At 43.4% G+C, this 14,673-nt stretch overlaps 1 protein-coding gene across 5 annotated transcripts in view; it reads right to left on the bottom strand.

Annotated features, from left to right (window-relative positions):
* The window catches only part of LOC115523314 (LIM domain containing preferred translocation partner in lipoma), a 679,286-nt gene that overhangs the window by 468,048 nt on the left and 196,565 nt on the right, over positions 1–14,673 (bottom strand). Inside the window, exon 5 of one of the 5 annotated variants that reach the window (XM_032594731.1) lies at positions 13,867–13,947. The exons of the other annotated variants lie outside the window; for them this stretch is intronic. The gene's annotated coding sequence lies outside the window, so the exon portion shown is untranslated. The remainder of the gene's footprint in view (positions 1–13,866; positions 13,948–14,673) is intronic. 5 annotated transcript variants of the gene reach the window in all.

Raw genomic sequence — 14,673 nt, 5'->3', positions numbered from 1 at the left:
TTGATTGGCTGAGGTTTGAATCAAATGTCTTTCCTGAATACGGCTATTCCACAGAGAAGAAATCCAGTTGACCCTTAACCAACTAAGAAGTCAGGGTCACTGATCCCCCAAGCAGTGGAAAATCTGTATATATCTTTCAAGGCCCCCAAAACTTACCTACTTAATAGCCTACTGTTGACTCGGAACCTTAGCAATCACCTAAACAGTCAAGTCACATAAGTCAAGTAACATATATTTTGTATATTATGTGTATTATATACTGTATTCTTTCAATAAAGTAGCTAGAGAAAAGAAAAACTTATTAAGCAAATCGTAAGGAGGGGCACCTAGGTGGCTCAGTAGGTTAAGTGTCAGGCTCTTGATTTCAGCTCAGGTCATGATCTCACCGTTCATGAGATCGAGCCCCATGTTGGACTCTGCACTGACCTTGCAGAGCCTGCTTGGTATTCTCCTTCTCTCCCTCTCTCTCTGCCCCTCCCCTGTTCACATTCTCTCTCTGTCTCTCAAAATAAGTAAACTTAACAAAAATATGAAAGAAAGAAAATCATAAGGAAGAGAAAACACACTTATTGTACTATGCTGTATTTATGTATTTACTTTTATTTATTTATTATTTTTTGAAGTAGCCTCCCCACCCAGAGTGGAGCCCAACGTGGGGCTTAAACTCACAACCCTCAGATCAAGACCTGAGTTGGATGCTTAACTGACTGATCCACTCTACTTAATTTTTTTTACAATTTTTTTAAATGTTTATTTATTTTTGAGAGAGAGACCCACACAGAGCATGAGTGGGGGAAGGGTAGAGAGAGAGGGAGACACAGAATCCAAAGCAGGCTCCAGCCTTGGAGCTGTCAGCCCAGAGCCCGATGTGGGGCTGGAACTTGCGAACCAGGAGATCATGACCTGAGCCGAAGTCAGATGCTTAATACACTGAGCCATCCAGGCACCCCTGTATTTATGTTTTAATAATCCACTATATGTGGACCCACGTAGTTCAAACCTGTGTTGTTCAAGGGCCATATGTCAGTCTTTTCCACAAATGCCTGCATACTACAATCTTGCTTTTGTAGAAGTAGTACTTTCCTCATAAAGTCAGAAAACAATTTCAGGGCTAAATCAAGCGTTAATTTAACAAAAAAGATAAACTTCAGCTTTGGACATTTACTTTAGAAGCTAAAAGGTCTCAACTTGCAATATTATCACTCCAGGAAAAAAAAAATCCCTTCAAAATTTGAAAGCTAATGAGAACTATTTCTTTGACTCTTCTCACTGCAACCTGACAACACATTTGGCAGAGAGGTGTTTATATACCTGTATACACAATGGATAACCATAATTAGTTTCTAATATCCTGTAATGTCTAAAGATAACATTTGGAGCCCACATGTATTCGAACACTCTGTGAATTCTGAGGGGGTTCTAATTAGGTCCCAGTGGAGGTAATATTTAGAAAAGAACAAGGTAAAAGAAATCATCAAATAAAAGACAGCAAGAATAAATGGTTAATAAGGCAGAGAGGCTCCTGTTGTGTGTGGGTGTGTGTGTGTGTGTGTGTGTGTGTGTGTGTGCGCGCGTATACTAGGATTTAAGCATTATCTACTGAAGGCACATTTTCCAAGAGCTTGAGCAACCACTTCTAGCAACTGGTGAGATAGTTTCCTATTTCCTGATATGCTACAGAACTTTCTCCTTCCCATAGTTTTCTAAATATTGAGTGACATATCAATCATCCCTCAACCTGCTGTTTTCAGTCACCTTCTGAAAAAAATGCCTCTTTCATCCTGCCTTGACACTATTCAAATCATGATAAAATAAACATTGAAGGGGCAGGGGTTGGGGTGAGGCAGAAATTAGGACGCATTTTATTGACTAGTAAATATATTCATAGAAGTATATTATAATTACAATTAAAATATAATTTTATGTTGCAGATGCCTGGGTGGTTCAGTTGGTTGAGTGACCGACTCTTGATTTCAGCTCAAGTCATGATCCCCGCAGTCACAGCATCAAGCCCCATGTCGGGCTCTGTGCGGACCGTGGAGCATGCTTAAGATTCTCGCTCTCTCTTCCTCTGCCCCTCTCCCCCACTTGCACTCTCCTCCCTCTCTCCAAAAAAAAAAAAAAAAAAAAAGCTAAGTGTGCACGTATATAAAACTTTATGTGTATATAAAGAACAATCACCTCAGCAGAGAGAAAGAATTTGAGGGTTAAATTTACAACGAAAGATGAGTATGCTGGCGACTTTGTGAGAGTCCTCATTCAAGTTTAATCTTTCCCTCACACATACTCCTAATGCACACTTTTGTGCCTTTAATGTTAGACACGTCTTAGCCCAGTTAGTATTACATCCTTCCTGTTAAGATGTCTGTCTCTTCTGCCAGACATAAAGCTCCTTGAGGGCAGAATTATACTTTAATCATGTTTTCAAGTCATAAAGCACCTCACACACAACTTTACCAGTGCCTGGTAAAGAAAATACATTTCATTAGGTAAAATGTATATCTATTTGTGGCAAACCATGCTAAGGAGGTGGGGAGAAAATAGAGAAAATGGGGAATAATTGAGAATATGTATAAAAAATATCAATTAAAATGGATTATATGTCCCTATACTACCCATAGTCAACACAAACAAACAACCATATTAAATTTTCCAGAAATACATTAGAAAGTATCTTCTGTGTCTCGTGTCACCCCTGATGATGTCTAGGAACAAATGTACCACAGCAGGGTGAAAAGGAAAGTACAATTTAAGGTACAGTAGAAAGGAACTGGATTCAAAACCAGAATCCTCATAAAATTGAGTGTCTGACAGAAGTCAGTCATTTCATAGTAAAAACTTAAGACATAAAAATTAAAAAAAGTAAGGCAAGAAGTTAAACACCCGTAGGCTTCAGTGGATAGCACACAATGAGCATTATTGATAAACCAGCACTATACGGACTTGAACCTCGTCTGGGCCTTAGTTTTCTATCAAGGTTTTGGGCCCTATGTTTCTACAGGTAAAAATACCAGGAGACAAAACCTTATATGTTAGGAAAACAACGCACATGCTGAGGGTAAGACACAAAGGAGGGGACCAACACAGTCAAGGAATATACTCTTTTTGTAGAAGTTAATGTCCCAATAGCTTCTGGAGGAAAATCTTCAAAAAAAATGCTACATTAATTTAAAAAAAAAGCAGCATAAGAAAAGAAATAAGGCCCTAATTATTACCATGCAATGAACATCTAATACACATACTGTTTTAGGTACTGAGGAGGGTACAAAAGAAATATCGTGTATATAAACCCGAAAAAGCTTAGAGTTTAACTGGAGACTGAAAACAAACATCATCATTACTACATGTAAAGGTGAACAAAGAGGAGTTCTTTAAAGATTCCATTTAAAGAGCTTTTGCATCCTTTATGGTAGTTAAAAAGTGGACATCAACTCTGTGATATAGACAAGACAGACATTAATAACTCATTTTACAGATGTGGAATTTGAATTTGAGAAAATCAGTCAACCCATCCATCAATCAATCACACAAACAGCAAATGACAAAGCCTGGACTCAAAGAACTAGACTCCAGATTTCTAAATAAATCCGAGTTCCACTGTATCATGCCACCTCCCTTCCAGCTTTACTGGAATATACAAGTGACCTGGGTGAACACAGACATTCACAGAAGACCAGAGACCGGTGAACATTGCCTGGGTTAGTAACGATTAGGAAGGACTACCTGGGCAAATGGGACTGGAGACAGGTGCCACACTCTAGAAGGAAAGGAGGCAGAGGGCTTGTTCTTCTCCAGATTCCTCAAGCAATCTCATCTACTGTTCTGCTTTCATCATATCCTGACCATTCCCAACTCCAGTCCTGACCTTTCTTCTGGACTCCGGGCTTGCACATTCAGGAATTCATTTGCAGAAGTCTCAAATCTGAAAAGTTTTTTTAAAACCTCCCATTCTATCCTATACCCATAGAGATATGGAACTTCCTTCACTATTGCCCATTTCTATGAATGGCACCAGCCAGTCCCCAAAAATCAGAAACAAGGGAGCCTACTCTGTACTAGGGTAATGCATTGGTTTCAGGCACGGTGCCTTTCCTCAACATGGTTTCAGGTATGACAGCTCCCTCGAGGACCCTCTAGAGACTACCGAGGAGTAGAATAATCCCCAGGGCCCCCAACCATAAAACCATTTTAGGAATAGTAAAATACCCAGTTATTAATAATTCCATCTCAGGTTGTCGAAGAAAGGAAATAGAGGAAAGGAGAGAGAAGGAGAGGGAAGAAGAAAGGGAGACAAGAAGGGAGGGAAGGACAGGAAGAAACTCGGTGGCAGAACCAAAGGTCAAAATGGGGCATTTTTTTTTATTTTAAATTTTTTTAATGTTTATTTTTGACAGAGAGAGAGACAGAGCATGAGCAGGGGAGGGGCAGACAGAGAGGGAGACACAGAATCTGAAGCATGCTCTAGGTTCTGAGCTGTCAGCACAGAGCCCGACGTGGGGCTCGAACTCACAGACCGCGAGATCATGACCTGAGCCGAAGTCGGATGCTCAACCGACTGAGCCACCCAGGCGCCCCAAGATGGAGCGTTTTTAATTTAATTTACAAATAAGTGTCGAAGTCTCACAATTTAACTCTGGGTTCATATCACTGTCACATATTGACAGCTATGTGTCTTTAATCACAGCATCATCATGGACATGTGCCTGACTCTCTATTACACATTTACTAAATGAGGGACAGTCAACTCCAGAGCCCGAAATAGGTAGAAGAGAGTGATGCAGAGGATGGCAGGTTAAGAAAGCACAAGGGCAAGGACCATAGGCTCCAGCGTCAGACTGCAAGGCCTGAACCTGGCTTTTGTCACTTACTCACTCTGTGACCTTGGCAAGCTGATTTAACCCTGTACGGCTTAGTTTTCTAATCCACGAGATGAGTTGTAAAGATGTAACGAAATAACTAAGGAGCCAACAATTATCAGGGGAAAAGAGAATTTCCTCTTCGAAGGGACACAAACCACCTGAGAATCTGACGGAGCCGGGGGGTGAGGAGAGTACACCCTCACACAAACATGGAGAATTATGCAAACAATTTCAGGAGGCGCACGGACCATGAACCCTTAATTTCATAGTCCTTAGACCAGATCATCTCTAAACTTCTTCCTCTTGCAAGAGCCTATGATATGAGCAGCACAGAAACGAGTCCCGAAGGATTTCTGTAGGTTTCAAGAGAAGCAAACACAGGCAAGCTACACTCAGACACCTTTGGTTTCCATGTGATTAGCAAAAGTCTGTCAAATGATTATAAGGAACATATCCAAGGCCTTGAGTCAAAGGAAATTCAAACCAAAGTGTAATACTGCCATGGACTGAATTGTGCCCACCACCCTCCCCCCCCACCAAATTTCCATGTAGCGGCCTTAACACCCAAAGCGATATTTGGACATGGGGCCTCTGGGAGACAACTAGCTTTTGATGAGGGTGGGGCCCTAATGATGACACTAGTGCCCTTATAAGATCCCAGAGCGCTTTCTCTGTCTCCTCTCCCTCCCACCTTGCGAGGACACAAGTGAGAAGGCGGTCTTCTACGAGCCAGGATGAGAGCTCTCACCAGACCCTGAACATCCTGGCACCACCATGATCTCAATCCTCCAGCCTCCAGAACCGTGAAAAACAAATAAACAAATAAAAAAAAAAAAATTCTGTCGTTTAGGCCACTCGGGCTACGATGTTTTGTTATGGCAGCCTGTGCTAATACGGATTCCTTATCCAAAAGCATGCCTATAGACGCAACCCCATTTCCTCATGATGGGATAAAATACTCATCGTGGGCTTTGCCATGAAAACGCTGCCTCATCCCAAGTGACCGAGAAGCAGCATTTTTAACTATAACCTATACGGGTTCATTTTTTCACCGGCTTCTAATACTTAAAAAAATAACTTTAACAGAGGCATCTGTACTTTTTCTACTTACTCCAGTTAACAAACATAAAGAGTAAGAGGCAGTAGAAAATGAGGAAAAAGTACCTGGGCTTTAGGCATAATTAATTTCATACCTGGCTCACCACAGCTAACCTGGGTGACCTTACAGTTTTAATTATCAATTCTTCATATCATATCCATCAAGTCATACCACTGCCCTTTCAAAAATATCTGCATCCTGAGAAAAAAGTTCAAATTTATTCTTAATCTTCATAATCTGCTCTCAAATTACAGTTCCAACTATATTTCCCATAATTTCCCCCAAAGGCCCTACTCTACAGATTCTAACCAATATTCTACGTTCACCCTCTCCAACATAGCCCATACTGTCTTAAGAAGGTCTTTCTCTTAGCTCAGTCTAGTGCATCACTGTGGGGTGAACTCCCTTCCACTCTACAGCAATCAAAAACCTACTTATCATGCCATAGCATGGATGAAACTGGAAAACGCTGCACTCAGTGAAAGAAACCAGTTATAGAAGATCAGCTATTGTATGAATCCACTTACAGGAAATGCCCAGAATAGGCAACTCTACAGAGAAGAGAGCAGATTACAACTGCTCAGGACTAGGTGAAGGAGATTTGAAGAATAAAGAGTGATTGCCAACGGGTGTGGATTTCTTTTTGAGGTGAGGAAAATGTTCCAAAATTGATTTTGGTGATGGCTGGACAACTCTGTGAACATAATAAAGACCAATGAATTGTACACTTTAAAAGAATTAATTGTATGATATAGGAATTAGATCTCAATAAAGCTCTTATAAAGAAAGAAAGAAAGAAAGAAAGAAAGAAAGAAAGAAAGAGAAAGAAAAAGGAAGGGAGGAACGAAGGAAGGAAGGAAGGAGAGAGGGAAGGAAGAAGGGAGGGAGGGATGGTATTTCTTTTTTCTTTCTTTCCCTCCCTCCCTCCCTCCCTCCCTCCCTCCCTCCCCTCCCTCCCATCCCCCTTCCGTCCTTCCTTCCTTCTCCTGTTCCGTCCTCCTTTCTTTCTGTTCCTTCTCTCGTCCTCCCTTCCTTCGTTCTTTCTTTCTCTCTAGGGCAGGATAGGACTTCCCACCATCCCCTCCACCTGGTCTCTTCAAATGTATAAATGTATTTTCCCTACTTTGTCAGAGTTAAAACTCCTTCAGTTGAACTCCCTCAGAATGTTATTTGTACCTCCAGTTAACGTCTCTCATTCTAGCTGGCAATATAATTATGTTTAGTTCTTCCAGTGTCTGCCTCCCCCACGAAACTATGAGTGCTTTCAGAGTAAAACAAAACTATGCAAGACATTCCCATAGCCAGGCCTCTGTTAACCATTAGATTCTTTTGTGCACATTAGAAAAACGCACCTGGACTTGGGCTGGGAAATAGAGTGAGGTTAGGACTTGAGTCTCTCCTGCCCTCCTGCCATCGAGCACGACATAATCTGAGTGACAGCAAGCAGCAGCCCTGCCTATACCCTTCTTCTCGCCTCCAACAGTCCAGTAAAATTCTTAACCCAAGGGAGGCACTCCCAATAAATAAATTAATACCTGCAGAATGAAAATGATACATCTGAAACCATGTCTTACAACAAGCCACTCCCAGATTCCAGCAGAAAGCTCAAGGCATTTGAATTTGGGTTTCTCTTTACCAGTTATTTATTTTCGTGTTTCTTAACAATGACATAAAAAAATGTTTTTCTTACTAATTGGATTCAAAGACCTGGGGCGTACATATGAAATACAGCGAATTATTTTCACACATTTAAGTAGAAAGGAAAAACAGAATTTTTTTTTTCTTAAGTCAATTTACAATTACTAAAACAGGTCAAGATATTATGAAAGCCTGCCTTTTATAGAGGAGACAGCAAAAAAATATTACTGAAAGGAGTTTTAGCATCAACCCAGGTTTTAAAATGTTCCTTGTCTCAATTTCTACACTTGAGCAGAGTCCTGACCATTTTGTACTTCATGCGGGAGGCTTCTGTGTCCAAACCCACTCTCCCTTGCCCATCTTTCCCTGGCTAACTCCAATTCTTTGGAGAAACATACCTTACCCACAAACTAGGCCAGGAAGAAAAACGTGTTTTATATTCCCACAACAGCCTGCACCCATTTGCTTTGTATCATGTATCATGACCATAATTACACGATTATCTGTGAAATTATGAATGTGATCATTGTCGCTCCTGGACCGGAAGCCCTGCAATGAGAGGGCTTGTATCAGCCTGGTATCCACAGTTGTGGTTAAAGGCCTGATACTTGGTCATGGTAGGCGCTCAAGAACTAGCTGCTGATTAAATCAATGACCTCTCCTCATTCAAAGCATTAGCTTCTTGAAAACAGGAATAGTGGGGGCGCCTGGGTGGCGCAGTCGGTTAAGCGTCCGACTTCAGCCAGGTCACGATCTCGAGGTCCGGGAGTTCGAGCCCTGCGTCAGGCTCTGGGCTGATGGCTCAGAGCCTGGAGCCTGTTTCCGATTCTGTGTCTCCCTCTCTCTCTGCCCCTCCCCCGTTCATGCTCTGTCTCTCTCTGTCCCAAAAATAAATAAACGTTGAAAAAAAAAAAAAATTAAAAAAAAAAAAAAAAAGAAAACAGGAATAGTGTTTAATTTATCTTGGTGTCACCTATTGTGCCTGGTTCATTGTCCAATAGGTAGATAACATCACAGAATTCACACGCAGGTGAATGAATAAATGACCTGCACAGTGAGTCACTATTCATGCGTGGTGTGTGAATGGTAAAATAGCACACTTGAGTGGGTTAGGAGGTGAAGGCAACCGTGCAAGGAAGCTGGACCCAATAAGAGATCGTGGACCCAAGACGAGAAGGCCGCGGCCGAGATCGAAGATGTCCACAGTCTAAGACTGATGCCAGTTTCCTTGGGCTCGAAGAGTTAATTCTCTCCCAACTCCAATGGGTGGGACCGTTTCCCAGATGCAACTGGGCTACAAATCTTGTGTTGTATCAAGCAGAACCCAAGAAAACCAGGCCGTCAGAAAAATAGAATCACTCAAAACAAAACCAAAGCTGGAACAGCCAAAAGACCGGCCAGGGTTAAGCAACCATGAGAAGGTCAGGGTGTGCGTGCCACGCAGAAAGCAAACAGGCTGCAGCTTGAAACACGTCTCCCCTGTAAGGACTTGTCCGGAGTCGTGCCCCAGCAGCCTCTTCAAGTGGCTTCTGATGTGAAAAGGTCATTCTGCCAAACACAGTTTAGGTAGATGCCAGGGGCAGACCTCCCTGAGGGGTTGAAAGGGTCCAGAAGGTAGCGAGGGAAAGTGTGCGGATAAAGAAGGACACTACTGTGTGCCAAACCCTGCGTCAGACACTGGCAGTGCGCATCCCGGAGCTCAAGACCCGCAATCAAGATGCTGGGAACCCAACTGTGCAGTTTAATGACAACCACCATCGAAAACCCAAAGAGCAGAATGATAATCATGGGGCTGATTAGGTGAGGACTCTGATAGCATGGCCCACCCAGCATCACAGGATCTATCAAATCGATGAGGCCGCCATCATTCTGGAGCACCAGACCAGGGTGTGCATGCCGGCTCCGACACTCACGGGCGGTGCGGCCTTGGGAAAGTTACGTGAACTTGAACTTGGCACTCTTGTGAGCCCTCTTCTGTTAAATGAAGAGCAGGACAGCCCTCAGTTCAAGGTGAGTTCGGATTCATAAGCAGTGATGGAGGCCACTGAGGGACAAAACACTGCCTAACAGAATCACAAATGCCACAACAGGTAGGACCTTACATCCAACCGGAGGTCAAGCGCCTCGTTTACGAAGAGTCCACACCTCAGGCCCAGGGAGGAGAAGGGGCATGCCCACATCCACTGAGTAAATCACCTTACCCAATCCGGGTGAGCAGTCATGCTCGGTGATTTATGATGCCTGGTGCTGCTCGCTAGCACACGGAGCCGCCGACAGAATTGTTTGCTAACAGATGTACTATGCTTCACATGGTACCTGGCTCAAAGGCAGCAGCGTGTATGTGTTTGTCATCACCATTGATAAAATAATGCCGTTACAAATAATGTATCATAGGGTGCTTTGTAGTTTACAAAGCCTGTTCATATTGACGATCCCATTTAATCCCCACAAACGACTCCAGGAATCAGGACTCCCCAGCCCTGGGCACATGGGGTCAAATGACGCACAGAGAGGTTTCTTGGTTTTCCCAGGATCCCATAGCTGGTGAGCAGAGAAGTGCAGCCCGGAAACCCACGTTGTCCCGTGTACCACACACAGGGCAGATAACCGCTAGCACGGGAATTGAGATTTCTGGTGGAGACTTTCCACGAGCTCTACTCTAACAAACCTCCTACCTAAAGGAAGAAACTCAAAGGCATGAGAATGTCTTTCTGTTTTTGCCGCAGCTGGCTTAAACCTAGCAGAAGGAATATCTTCCTTGGAGCCGGGGTTTCTTTCCCATCTACGGAGAGAGATGGCCTTCCTGCTGAGACACAGGTGATGGACCAAGAAGAGGCTAAAACCGGGAGGAAGGGGGAGCGAAAGGAGAGAAATAACCACTGATAACTAGGCCACAGCCCTCGAGCACCTGGTGATGAGCTAGCTAATCCTTCTCCTTACCAGGAAGACTCTAACCACCACTTTGCTGTAGTGAATCTCTTAGCAGGAGGTAAGACAGAGAGATGATAGGTGGGGCATAAACCTCTCTTTCACACATATCTCTTCACGGAAGTGGGTAAATTTCTCAAGGGAACAGTAACAGAGGACTGGCCTGGTGTGGGTGAAGTCCTCCTAAAAATGAAACTGCCAAAGGACTAGGAAGGTTCTTCTTACCTTGAAGGTAAAAGAGTTTCATTATAGGCTTTTATCTTTCATCTATGCATGAATGCATCTATCTATCTACCTACCTACCTACCTACCTATCTACTATCTAATCAAGAGAAGCAAATAACTCCTTTCTTTTTAAGAGTATATTATTTAAAACAGAAAAAAAAGTACTGGACAGGTAAAAGAGAGACCTTGATTTTAGTTCTGGTTTTGTCACTAAGTAGGAGAGTGAATTAAGAAAGGTTATCAAAGCCTTCCAGGATTCTATTTCCTCATCTGTCAAGTGTGGGCTTGGGCAGATCAACAAGGACCTTTCAAGCTTAAAAAAGGAAAGAAGAGGAAAGGAGGGGAGGGGAGGAGAAGAGAGGAGGGAGGGGAGGAGAGGGGGAGGGGAGGGGAGGGAGGGGAGGGATCTTCTTCTTCTCTTCATCTCTCTTCGCTCTTCTCTCTCTCTCTCTTCCTTCTCTTTCTGTTTTCGTTTTCTTTTTCTTTTCTTTTTCTTTCTTTTCTTTTCTTCTTCTCTCTCCTCTTCTCTCCCCCCTCCTGCCCCTTTCATTCTTCACCAACTTTTCAGAAAGTTAAAAAAAAGATGTTTCCTCCATAAGTCTTGGTTTTAAATGCAAGAAACATGTCACAGTTTAAAATCACCCATATTCATGCCTTTGATGGTGAAAAAAGCCTACCACCAAAGCCAACAAAGTTTTGCTTAAAAACAAGCTATTTTCAGGAACAACTCTCCAAGTTAAAGCCCTAATTCACAAAATTGAGTTTGGCTGGTATAACACTGTCTTCTTTCTGCAATTATTAGGCTCTAGAAGGTTTTTTTCCTCCCCTTCCTAACAACATTTCATTTGCAAAGTGTTTGATCCTGAAATAAACCTGTAATCCCTCCTATGGTGAAGGGAGGGCAGACAGGGATCTGTAGTGTAGCCCAAACGCCTTTATATTTCACTGGAGATCATTACAAGATGGCAGATGTGAGGCGTAAGAATTTTGACAATAAAGTCATGCTATTTTCCACAAAATTCCAAAGAATGTTCCACAAAACTCGAGTCTGAGAAATTGCCCACAAAAAGGCTCCATTATAAAATAAATTTGACAAAACCTGAATTTAAAGAATGCTGTGGCCATTGTTTTTAACCTACAGGACTTCTTCGAGTTAAGCTTGCTGAAGATGCACGGAGAATCTCCAAAGTGAGTGGCTGGCTATAAAAACAGCTGATTCCCCAGCTGATTCGGCCATTTGTGGAGCTACTATTCCACAGAGGGCATTTTAGGAAATGCTGCCATGAAGTGACCGTGGATTATGACAAGGACAGAGCTTTATTCCTGACAACAACTCTACCTGAAAGGTAGGGTCTTACCCTGAAAGGTAAGGTCTAGATTCAGCTAGAAACTCTAGGTTTAACTCTACCTTTTCCTACTCCCAATTTTGTAACAGATGCAACAATAATCAACTAACAACTCTGACAAAGCGATTTCTATTTCTTGAGACGTTCCTGTATTATATAGAAAGATCCTCACCCAAGAGGTCTGGGTCTCCCCTATGCTTCGGATATACTCTGTGATATTAGGCAATGCCAAGGGGAACTTCTCCCCTTTTTTCTCTGTCGCACTCTTTTTCTTTCAAATTATTCACAGGCACAACTCAGAATCCATTGTCTTTAAAGATCCGTTTTCTCATTGTCTCATTTCTGGGACAATGAGAAAATACCAGGCACAGAGCTAACAAAGTCATTGAGAGCTGGTGCTTCCCCTGTCTGTGTGAAAGACGGCTGTGCACAACAGTTTTTGTGTCAGGGCTTCGGTTTCTTGCACTCAGAATGAGGTAAGTGGACTTCATGGTCTCACATCTCACGCTTCTATGGCTTTTTGGGGTGGCTCATCATTACCTCTGCAGGCAAGACTGCGGATGTTTTGAGCAGTGGCAGCAACTTCGGGACAAGTGCTCCCTGCGTCGCAATGGCACCCCCACGCAAAACAGTGCTTGGAGGGGTGTCTGGGTGGCTCAGCCGTTTAAGCATCACACTCTTGATTTCAGCTTGGGTCTTGATTTCACAGTTCGTGGGTTCAACCCCTCATCGGGCTCTGCGCTGACAGTGTGGAGCCTGCTTGGGATATTTTTCTCTGCCCCTCCCCTTCTCTCGCTCTGTGTCTCTCTCAAAAACAAATAAACTTTTTTTTTTTTTTAAAGCACTATTTGGATAACTCTAACACTTGCTGTTCCAGCGGAGGCTAGAACTCCAACCTCCTTATTCTGGGACCACACCATGTAACGTCTGGCCAGTCATGGGCACAGTATGGTGCCTCATCAGCTCACTTGCTGAAAGTGACAGTAAATTTAAAACCACCTTGACATGGCAGAGAGCTGAAGCAGAGGAGCCACGGTGTGGAAACATATCCACCAACCACCATGGGGTTGCTGGTAGCATCCCCACTTTAACGGCCTTCTTCTACAGGAAAGGTGGTAAACACCTACAACTATTGCCCAGCATATAATGCATTCCACGAATACTCTCCTGCATAACCCATCCAGCTGTATTTTTAAGGGCAGAGGGCAAGAGTAATTTTAATACTGGCTCCTAAGGAAAAAGTAGAGATAAGGAGAAAAAAAGTGCCACTTTGATATTTAAAAGAAAAAAAAAATGCATTTATGTCACCCCTAAAAGTGATCTGCAAGGAAAAGATAAAGAGCACTCAAGAGCCTTTCATTATAATCCCTGTATACCCATCCAGCATTTCCTGCCTTTGTCTCTCCTACTCTTCCTTTCTCTCACCCATGCCGGAAAGCAAACCCCCTTTCGAAGACACTTAGACTGCACCAGGTGCGGGGCGGGAGGCAGGGTGCGGGTGAGGCTGGCTCTTCTGTCTCCTCTTCGTACAATACCTGGAGACTATGGGGCGCCTGGGTGGCTCAGTCGGTTAAGCGTCTGACTTCGGTTCAGGTCATGATCTCACGGTCCGTGAGTTCGAGCCCCGCGTCGGTCTCTGTGCTGACAGCTCAGAGCCTGGAGACTGTTTCAGATTCTGTGTCTCCTCTCTCTCTGACCCTCCCCCGTTCATGCTGTCTCTCCCTGTCTCAAAAATAAATAAACGTTAAAAAAAAAATTAAAAAAAAAATACCTGGAGACTATGAGAGCGTCACTCGCACACTCACTGGCTTTTCACCTGCAGTAACAGCTCTTCGAAGGGCCTGGATGGCAGCTAGAGGGCAGCACAGAGGAAACAAAAAATTCAAGCACAGTCCACACCCTTCACTTAGCCTCCTGGGGAGACTTTCCCCCTTTTCTACCAGGTCAAATTCCACCCAGTGTTCAGGGCCCACATTAAATGCTTACTCCTCCAGGGAGACTTCCTTCATTTTCTCCATATCTGTCTCCAACCCCACCAAAACTAACATCTCTCTCCTTCAATGACCACAAATCCCTGAATCAGAGGTGCAATCTAAATATGATAACTCTCGGGGCACTGGGTGGCTCAGTCGGTTAAGCATTCGACTCTCGATTTCGGCACAGGTCATGATCGCACGGTTCGTGAGTTCAAGCCCTACATGGGGCTTTGTGCTGACAGCGCAGAGCCTGCTTGGGATTCTCTCTCCCTCCCCCTGCCCCTCCCGCACTCATGCTGTCTCCTTCTCTCTCAAAATAAACAAATCACTTTAAAAAAATCAAATAAGTATCATAACTCTTATCAGGGAGATTTCTAGTCCAGCCAACTCTCTCTCCAGCAAGAGTTACCTGCATTAACTTTCACCAGCCCCACTCCCCTCTGCGAAAAGATCTCTTAAGAGGGCAGAGACCAGGTCTAGCTCTGGTTGAATTCATTGGTATCAAGATAAAACCTGTCTAAAGAAAGAATTAATACAAGTATATAGATAATTATCATACAGGAAAGACTCTATTAAAGACAAAGAAGGCAGGAGGAAATGAA

Source organism: Lynx canadensis, chromosome C2 (assembly GCF_007474595.2).
Source record: "Lynx canadensis isolate LIC74 chromosome C2, mLynCan4.pri.v2, whole genome shotgun sequence".
NCBI classification, from domain to species: domain Eukaryota; kingdom Metazoa; phylum Chordata; class Mammalia; order Carnivora; family Felidae; genus Lynx; species Lynx canadensis.
Note: the sequence above shows the minus strand (reverse complement) of the source record. Positions and strands in the feature narration are given on the sequence as shown.